Raw genomic sequence first — 9696 nt, forward strand, 5'->3', positions numbered from 1 at the left:
CCTTGAAAAGTCCAACCAAGTCCTGCATCTAAATAATGAAGATGGAGAAGACAAATCACCATGCAACCTAAGGATAACTATGGCAATGAAGGTTAGAAAGCAGAATGTCACAGGTCACCACAGAAATGACTACCCTAATATTAGTGAGATAAAATAAACCAAAGCCAAACGTTTGCACCATTTCCTTGGATCCAGTAATGCAGACAGAGGTGAAGATGGACCTTGTTGACTGAGCTCATCCAGATAAGACATAATTTTGTTGGTATGATTAATTGTGCTCCACTATAGGAAGCTGGCTCTGTATATACTATACCAAAGTGAGGTATAGTGTCCACAGAGTCCAGTAGAACCCAAAAGATAGGCAGAGGTAAAGTAGATAGCACCTCACTCTCTATTTGTGGTAGTGTGGTCGAGCAGGAAGCTTTTATCAGGGGACAGTGTTGAACATTTGTTGTACACACTCAGTCAGCAAATCATTTCACACACTCAAAGACTGAACTTCTGACCAATTGTTTTTGTATAGAAATATTCTTTTAGTTATTTTATTTTCTAGAACCAAGCAAGCCTGGCACAAGTAAGCAATAAATACTTTGCAGTAAATGTACAGTTGTGATACAGTTTGGATTGTAATTGCATATGCACTTTGTTTTGATTTACAGTACTGTTACTGAGAAATGCAATGTTTTGAAAAAACAGTACATTTACTTTGAATGGGCTTTTTAGTAAAATGACCAGTACATTACTTTTAGATTACTTTTCTTACACAGTGTAGTATACCTGGATACTACACTGGGACATTTCCTGTAAACACGTAAATAAAAGCGTTTTTATTTAGTACAGTTTTGAAAGGTTTTCATAGATTTTTCAACCCCACACTTAGAAACTTTTCATAGAAAAACAGTCAATGTTATCCTATGGAGGAAAATAGTGTTATTGGTTCAAAGGTAAGTACTTTGTTGGGGGAGCTGGTATTCTGGGTATAGACTCGGGGGTCCCCCAGGGTCAAGGATGCACTCTTGTTACACCCTCAGCGGCATTAGGGCGGCCGGATGCAGAGTGCTGAGGCCCAATGTTATCCAATGGGCGAAAGGGGTCCTCCGGCTGGTGGCTGCTGACAAGCAGGCCACTGGGTTGTGGGAGCAGAGCTCCTGGACTTGAGCTCAGGGCAAATGGGGGTTTAGGCCAGCACAAAAGATGCACCCTCAGCGGCACTGGGGCGGCAGGGTGCAGAGTGCTGTTTTGGCATTGGGTGCCCTGTAGCTTTCAATGGGGAGTATCTGGATTTGCAAACACACTGCAGGCTCGGGGACAAAGGTACTCTGGGTGGGACCGCCACTTGGGATGCTGGGGGTTGGTAAGGCACCGTCGGTTGGGCCACCCAAGACCGTGCGGCATCGGGTGCAGGGGTGCCTTTTAGGGTCGCATCTTCTTACCAGCTCCTGGTACGGTGGGGGGGACTTTCCGGTTTCAGGCGTCGGCTTGAGGCAGGTCAGGGATCACCGGATCTTGGTTAAGGATCATCGGGGAGACCTCTTCTTGGTGTTGAGCCACTCTAACTCGGGCCGTGGGCGTCGGTTGCAGAGTGGTGCAGACCTACGGATCCTTGCTGAGCTGGAGTCTGTTTGAACAAATTTGGTGTTCACTGGAGACAGAGTCTTTGGGATTGAAGACCAGCAAGTCCTCTGGGTTTCTTGAGGTTGATGGCTGCAGGACACACCAGGATTTCGCTGGAGCAGGTTCGAGGTGGGGACAGGCCAGTAGGGCTGGGGCCAAGTCAGTGGGTGTCCTCCTCTTGTTAGCTTCAGCACGGCTGTTCGGTCCTTCTTTTCTTATTCTGTTTTCTTGTCTGACTTCTTGGTTCAGGGCTGCCCCCTAAATACTGTATTTATGGGGCGTTTTAGGGGTTGTGATGTCAGTAGCCAATGGGCTACTGACCTTAGGGTGACTACACCCTGGGTGTGCTCACCCCACGTGGGGGAGTGAGCACAATCCCTTATCCTGATTGGGGAGTGCCTGCCATCTGCAAGATGGCGGGCACTGAATAGTAGGCTTAACCTCGCCTCCCCCACCTGAGGGGTGGGGTTGGCAGAGGTGGGCACATCTTCTGGGCTGGCTAATTTTTTACGACTGTCTTCCCGCCGAAAAGGAGGGAAGACAGGGAGGGGGCCTGCTCCTGATAGCAGGAGAGGCTGGGGGTCACATTACAAAGGCTGCCAGGCCTTTGAAGCTTCCCTGCCACCGATGGCGCTTCCTGTCCTGGGGGAGGTGGGAACACCTCCTCCCAGGGAAGGCTTTGTTTCTGGGCTCAGGGAGCGAAGGCTCCCACCCTAGGGGTCCAGAGACATGTCTCATGTTGACAGGCTGGTGTGTACCAGTCGGGGAACCCATCAGAGAGCTGGTCGTTTTTCAGGGGGCATCTCTAAGGTGCCCTCAGAGTGCCTTTTTCCTTAAATCCCACACTGGCATCAGTGTGGGTTTAATGTGCTGACAAGTTTGATACCAAACTTCTCAGTTTTCAGTGTAGCCATTATGGTGCTGTGGAGTTCGTAATGACAAACTCCCAGCACCATATACTCTTAATGGCAGCACTGCACTTACAATGTCTAAGAATGGACTTAAACACTGTAGGGGTACAGGGCCCGTGCACCTGTACCCTCACCACTGGTATAGGGCACCCAGCTAGAGGGGTGACTAATTTATGCCAGGGTAGTGGGTTGTAGGCATGGCACACAGGGATGTGTGCCATACTGACTTCACCTTGCTCTGCACCAAAACACGCAGCCTGTAAAGACAGTGTGTGAGTGTAAAGGTACAGGACCTCTAAGAAACCTTCCCTGGTCACAGTGCCATGGGTACCTTTGGTACCATTTGCCAGGGGCTGACCTGTGGCCAGAGTGCCAATTGGGTGTACAAGGTACAGTTTTGGGGAAAGAACACAGACCCTGGGAACCTGATTGTCAGGGACACATCAAGTCAAAGTGAATTAGTAGTCGCCAAAAAGAGGAGGGTTACTGCAACAGAAACACAGCTTCCTACATCCACCCAGGCAGTAGGGCACTTTGCTTCATTAATAAGAGTAGCGACGATGAGGTGTTGGCGAGCCGAGTGGGAAGGTCGGTGGATCGGTGGCCAATGCCACCCCCACTTGTGTTTCGAGAGGACTCATTCCCTCATGTTCTGTCCTAAACACCTTTACATGATCTTTAGGCGCATTATACCCTGCTTAGAATTTAAAATATTTATGTTTCCAGTTGATACCAGAGTTTTCATAAGGGTTGTTTTTGGGAGTAGTGTGGGGGCTATAAGGTTAGGAACGTAGGTCCACAACTAAGACAAGAGCGCCCAAATTTCCAGAGCCATATCTGGGCTAAAGCGCTGTATTTTTCAGTCACTCAACAATGACCCCAGGCTATTTACCCCTGAGAGCTGTAAAATAGAACATCAGGGGCCTCAATAATTCGTCTCAGCATATTTGTGGAGCTCCAGGTGTGGATTTCTGCTTCCTCCAAGAAAGACACCTGCTTAGGTCACACCAGTACAGGTTAAAATCTGGGCTATTCCCATGCCACACTTCCACCCTTCTCAAGAGAGGAGGGGTGGCTATTCATCTCAACTCTATGAGCACATTTTTAAAAGCACAAAACCAAGGCAGACAAGATGCAGAGATGGGTCATGGTAAATGGTCTACGAGAAGACAGCTCTTTTACATTAGTACCACCCACCCCCCCACCAAACTTTGAGCAAAGTAAGTTTATATAAAGCACCATATGAACAATCAGAGACATTGTTACAGGCACCACTTTTGGGTTGATCTCAATGTTATGAAAGCTACTCAGGATAGGTCTGAGTAGCATTTTGGAGGCACCACAAAGTGGTTAATAGAGGTGAAAGCCTGGCTCAATGATCTGGGCCAATTTGATGTTTGGCACCCTAACCACCCCTTGGCAATAGGTAACAGTCACTATTTGGCAGCACAATAGACATACACTCACATTGTCCTTACCCTATAAGATATGAGGCTGGAGTACCTATTGGAAGAGGTTGACCAACTCCTCCAAACACTTGTGGACCGTGGCCCAGTGGAACTTATTTAATTGGCAACAGGAAAAAGGGATATGGTAAATAGTGGAGCTTAAACAATTCTCTATTGAGAGACACTGTGAGGGTCAACAAGGTCAGTGGAAAACTTAAAGAGTACATGGCTCTGAATGACATTGGAGGGGTAGCTAAAAGGGTGGTGTAGTATGCATTAAAAACAGTCATCAGGGGACACCCTCATCCAGGAAAGAGTGTCTCTATGCCATACACAGGAATTAACTGTGCCCAACACTATAACCAAGCTGTGGTTATAATTGAAACATCTATACAAAAGGAATCCTCCCAAAAGAACTGGAGGAAGTGGATCGCTGTAAGCACCCAGCTTCATTCCTTAGAGTTAGATGATGCTAATAATACCCTAACATTTTTGATAAGGAGCTTGCTTCCATGAGGGGAGTAATAAACCAGGTGGACTACAGGTACATAAACTAAAGGCATACAAAGCACACAGACACAAATAAAGGACAAGCATTGGCATAGCCAAAAGGGCTCTTCTGTGGGACCTTACATGTGTTTAGCCATGCAGCACATTAGCCATTCAAGACATCAAAGTTTATGGTAAATCAATGACGGGAGACATAATATGCTGTCTATAGAAAGCCACCAAAAAATGAACATGCACGTTCATTAGAAATAATTATTGCTTTGTCAGAAATTGATTGATACCTTGGTTAATTGCCAGAAGGCATCAGACCAGATGTTAACTATGTGCAGATTCACTTCAGTGTTCTGTCAACCTCATACTACATGGAAGGCACAGACATACCCAGTTGGAGAAATAAGCCTTTGTTTGATTTGGCAGAACTGTGAGCTCCTTGGGGGAGAGCCATGAAAAGGCTTTTCTGTTAGCAGCCAGAGTGATCATTGTAGCAAAAAAAAGTCCTTCCCCTTCAACAGTTAGCATGGTGAGATGAAGAATGTGCGATGAAATGACAAATGACAACTGCTTAGCTGCTGCAACAGGGTCAAAACTGGCATCGCCATGTGGCACTCTTCTCATTTGAATGAGTTCAGCAGCCTTTAAGGAAGAACAGGAAACACGAACTAGGCGAGCCCTAAAAACGAGTGAACTAATCAAAGCAAACTCAGCAATATCTCTCAAAGAGGCAAGTTGCGATACATTGGGAAAGTGGCAGGGTACCTAAACAAAAGTTGTGTTTGACTGACCTAGCTTACTGCAATGCGCCGCTTTAGATCTATGCCAAAATGCAACCAGTGAATGGTAGACCAAAAGAGATATGGGCATCCTAGTGTGACTACCTTTTCAACAAGGACTTAACCCAACTAGCTGGTGCGTTAGTTGCTGCGACACCCTCAAAAGACTTTATCTGACTGCTGAGTATTATACAGAGGTAAATGCGTAATGACCACCCGCGGGAAAATGTATAACTGTAACTTTGTTGCTGAGTTAATATTTCTGCCCAAGGCGACGTTAAATCGTTGGTTGCATTGAATATTTGACAGCTGTGTCAAACAGTACACTTCATGGTTGGATTTGGAATATTGGGCCGGTGTTGCACCTACCCGTGTCAACTATTGTACATCTGATACAGCTGTAAGGTTTTTTGCCTGTTGATTCAATAAAACATTTAAAAAAACATAACAGGATCTCCAATAGGCTCTGACCTTTCAAGCATATGTAAAAGTATTTTCCATGAACCATCAGCTGCTATAAAGAATTTGGCACTCCAGATCTGCCCTTACAACTGGGAGATTAAAATCATTTTACCTTAAACACATACTACAGAAGCAAAACATGGAACCATCGAACCAGCAAAATACAGTTGATATTCAATGTACAGTTAGTAGGTAAACTCCCCGAAAAGGTAGGCTTGTCTCAGATCTCTAGTTTCACTGAGCAAAACAGACAAGTCCCACACAGGCAGATTTCAACTGAAGAACAAGTTCTGAATCTGCATTAATCTCCATCCGAGAAGACCGCAAGACCATCATAGACTCTAATAGTGTCACTGGACTGATTCTACTTGATCCGTTGTAACCATCCAACACTGTAGACCACAAACTACTGGCCCAAAGACTAAATGATAAAGATTACAACTGAAATGGAAACTACACAGACAGAGGTGAGACCATGGATTCAAAATGGCTTCACTACTAATCCCTTTGGGGAAAAAACAATGGATGGAGCTCCTACTCCAGAAAGGCAAGAAACCTTTTGAATATGATCCTTATGGGATTAAGGATCATCAAAAGCCATCTAGAATTCAGAAAAGCAATAAACACCCGACAGTTGCTAAAAGTGCAAATTAACTACCATTCAGACTAGCAGTCAGACTATAAATCACTCGCTTGTATACTTGTATATGTAGGACAGGAAACAAATCTTCAGACTAGAGTCATATACCATAGGACATGTTAAAAACTGCCACATGATGCATCTAGTACATATTCAGGCCTCACAAAAAACACCAAAATAAATTCACAATCTTCACATCAACAAATACCCTTTTCCAGCTATACACAACAGTGTAGATATACTTCACTAACAGTAAAGTGTTTTGGTCTCTAATTGTGTGGAGGAAAAGCATTACAGTGATGCTATAATTCAGCACAATCTATCAATTTGTCTCAGTTTTTTTTATACATTTTAAGTCAGTGTGTGTTTAGTAATCCAGAAGATGAATGGTGAGGCATTGTGCGAATACAAAAGGTCCCACAAGACGACAAACGCTCAATTAATTGTCAGCTTAATGGTCAGCTGGTCTAGGTCATCCTTTTTACCCAAGATGAGTAAGGGAGTTGTTTACTAAAGAGTCACATTACAACACCACTATTTAACAGAAGTACTATCAGTTGTATTTACTCAACATAAATGAAAGGTTGCGCTACAGTGCTGAGCTGGTCATCAGATTTAGTAGGGAAGTCAAGTATCACGAGCACCTAAGTGCATATTGCATAACGTGTATAAAAGAATAAAAAAGTGTCAGTTTTTCCATCCGTGAACAATAAATTGGATTGACCTGCAGGCACCATGGAGTGATTTTCTTCAGACCTCCAATAAGTTCAGCCAGCTGCAAAGCAACCAAACACCAGCAGGTGTATGGAATTGCATCTACTTCCAAACGCAAGCACTATGCCAATTTTTTAATTTCCACAGTCACGGTTAGTAACTCACCTTCCATAAAAGGGAGGATCATGTAACCGTATAGAGTCATTATCAAAAGCCTTCTACTTTTGTCCGAGCTCAGCACACAGAATCTGGCTCACTTACTAAAGACAACAAACGAAACAAGATAGCTGGCGCTGCTGTAGAACGCATTTTAATTGTGCATTTCAAAGGAGTGCCAGCCATCTTAATGCCGATCTCAAGGATGTGGTGTAAGATTTGGGCAGCTGAACTTGCTGCTCGGGCTACAGTAGGACAAGTTTCGGTATGAGGCTCGGCATAAAGTGCTCTGATAGCTCGGGGTGGAGTTTGCGGTGTTAAAAACTCTTTGCATTTATCAAAAGCGCAAATTAAAATTACGGGACAATCAGGATACCTGCTATTAGAAACAGGATTAGCGGCAGCCCTCCAAAGATGCTTCCAAATACAGTGTGTATAAAGTTTGGTATAACTTGGTATAACTCAGAGGACCGTCTGAAAGGTGTTTAATAGTCCAGAACCTATGGTCTTAAATAGGTGGACGATGCCTGTCGTATCAGACATGTTAAAGATACGACTTACCATTTCTATGAAATGGAAGGGGCAATTTGTACGTATAAGTGCCTATATCTCTGCCGAAGACCTTGTGACTTGAAGATCGAAAGTCTTTCGAGCGGAGGTTAATGGCACGGGTTTCTGTATAAGCATGGCTTTCATTCTGCTCAAAGCATCAAACTGTATTAATTATATATTTAGCAAAGGCCATAACGGTGCCTCCCTGACTGTATGTGTTGGTGGAAACGATACTTGCATACAGCAAGTAACCCTGGAACTCACGGTTACCAGATATGCGATGCCCGGATGCATCCCACAGCAACCTTGATCGTTCAGCATAAAGTAACTCCCATTCAAAAGTAGCCTGAACACTGGAGTGATCACGGCAGCTGGTGCACCCTTTAAGTGACAGGGTAAGTTAGCTACTGAACTGTTACAGGCCCCATGAAGCTTTATACTCTGACATATAAGTGATCCATTGAACGTAGTCTCGCAGTTAGTACCGCTTAGAAACTTCTTTTTTCTCCAGTCGGGCATCAAAATCTGTACATAATTCCCAAGATTCCTTAATGAATTCCCTACCTATTTTTTCACATCTGCCAGCCTGCATTTGTTCAAGGCAATATTGGAATTGAAAGGTAGTGACCGGAAGAGTTATTTGGCCATGGATCAACCATTCCATGAATGGTGACTCTGCCACTGTAAATGCCAATCTATCCAGTTTTTCAATACGCAGCTTTGTATATTTTGCTCCCCTTTGTGCCCTTTCTATCTATTTTTCTGTTCGATTGTACGAAGAAAACAGAGATGTACGGTATATGAAACACCAAGGCACATATCCTGCGCACAAAGATTGCCACGTCCAGCTTAATAACATAATAGAACGTAATTGTGATTGCCCTTGCTGTAATATGGACAGATCCTGTTCTAGTACATCAATAGCAGAAGATACAATGTTGCCTAGAGAATATATTCTGGAGGTTAGTGTTGTTAACCCATTGTCGACCACTGCTAGAGCTTTAGATTTATACGATCTATTTCGCGCAATCTTTCAGCGGCCTCTTGTTGTGATATTTTCCAAATTTCATTGTAGACAGCATAATAGAAACGTTTGTGATGTGGCTTCCTAGGACCTAATAAAAAATCCTGTAGATCCACATCCTCGGAAAGTAAGGATAAGTGTTGTTTCACATGTGTAAGTGTTGAGGTTTTTAGCCAATCGAGGGCATAACTTCCTAACACTGTATGATGTTACTGCCCCTGTATGTTGTCTCTGTACATAGCGTGGATCTGGCCTATTGATACTAAATCCTTTATTTTTACCCAATAATCTTTCTTGACAGTTATTAGTGTCTACGGGCCAAATCAACCATACCTTCCAATCGTGATCTGATCTATTGTATTGCATGATCTCATCTAGCATAATCCCTTCATGTGATGTTATGTTACACTCAGTGTATGTTGGTGCGGGTATCCAAGGTGTATTTAAATCTTTGTTCCTGGCTAATCCAAGACAGGTCATTTGTTGCACAGTTTCATTCAAAAACATTATTTGCTGAGGAATAAGGCATGCTCTAAATAGTGCCTCTGGTTCCCTGTATCTGCCAGTCTCTAGTACCCCAGACTAGATTTTAGGTCTATGATGTGTTTCGATAAATCGAAACCCTGTTCAGACAATTGGGCAATAAAGGTAGCAGAATAAATGTTTGGAGTATGTCAACATATTTTTCCGTGCTGGTGTTGGTGCAACCTTATAAATATGATGCTGGGTCTGATTTGTCAAACCCTGAAAAATACGGAAATTTCTGTGCAAATGTTTTTGAACTGCTTTTTGGCGGTGTTGGGCAATGTTCCCATTGGTGGTATGAGAAAACATTTCTGGGGTTAGCAGATTTATCACAAAACAGTACGAAATCTTGGGGTCAATGAACAAGCTT

Source organism: Triturus cristatus, chromosome 7 (genome assembly GCF_964204655.1).
Source record: "Triturus cristatus chromosome 7, aTriCri1.1, whole genome shotgun sequence".
In the NCBI taxonomy this organism is placed as follows: Eukaryota; Metazoa; Chordata; class Amphibia; order Caudata; family Salamandridae; genus Triturus; species Triturus cristatus.